This window comes from Octopus bimaculoides, chromosome 24 (assembly GCF_001194135.2).
Source record: "Octopus bimaculoides isolate UCB-OBI-ISO-001 chromosome 24, ASM119413v2, whole genome shotgun sequence".
Classification (NCBI taxonomy): domain Eukaryota; kingdom Metazoa; phylum Mollusca; class Cephalopoda; order Octopoda; family Octopodidae; genus Octopus; species Octopus bimaculoides.
Window position 1 is genome coordinate 9678209 of NC_069004.1, and position 277 is coordinate 9678485.

The 277-nt window shown below is 34.3% G+C and overlaps 1 protein-coding gene across 1 annotated transcript in view; it reads left to right on the plus strand.

Annotated features, from left to right (window-relative positions):
• The window catches only part of LOC106881740 (unconventional myosin-XVI), a 39997-nt gene that overhangs the window by 594 nt on the left and 39126 nt on the right, over window positions 1–277 (plus strand). The window lies entirely within an intron of this gene.

Sequence of the window (277 nt, forward strand, 5' to 3'; positions counted from 1 at the left end):
TTGTCACATTATCTCGTAAACATTTATTGTCACATTATCTCGTAAACATTTATTGTCACATTATCTCATAAACATTTATTGTCATATTATCTCGTAAACATTATCTCGTAAACAATTGTGTCAAGGCCGACAAGAAGCGGTCCAGCTTCCTAGGGCTAAACGGCAGTAGTGTGTTCCCTTATTGGGATTGTCACATTAAGTTGACAATATACTACAACTTTGTCGCTCCACTACTGCTTAAATCTCTCTGAGAGATTTAGAAATATTATATTTCAAA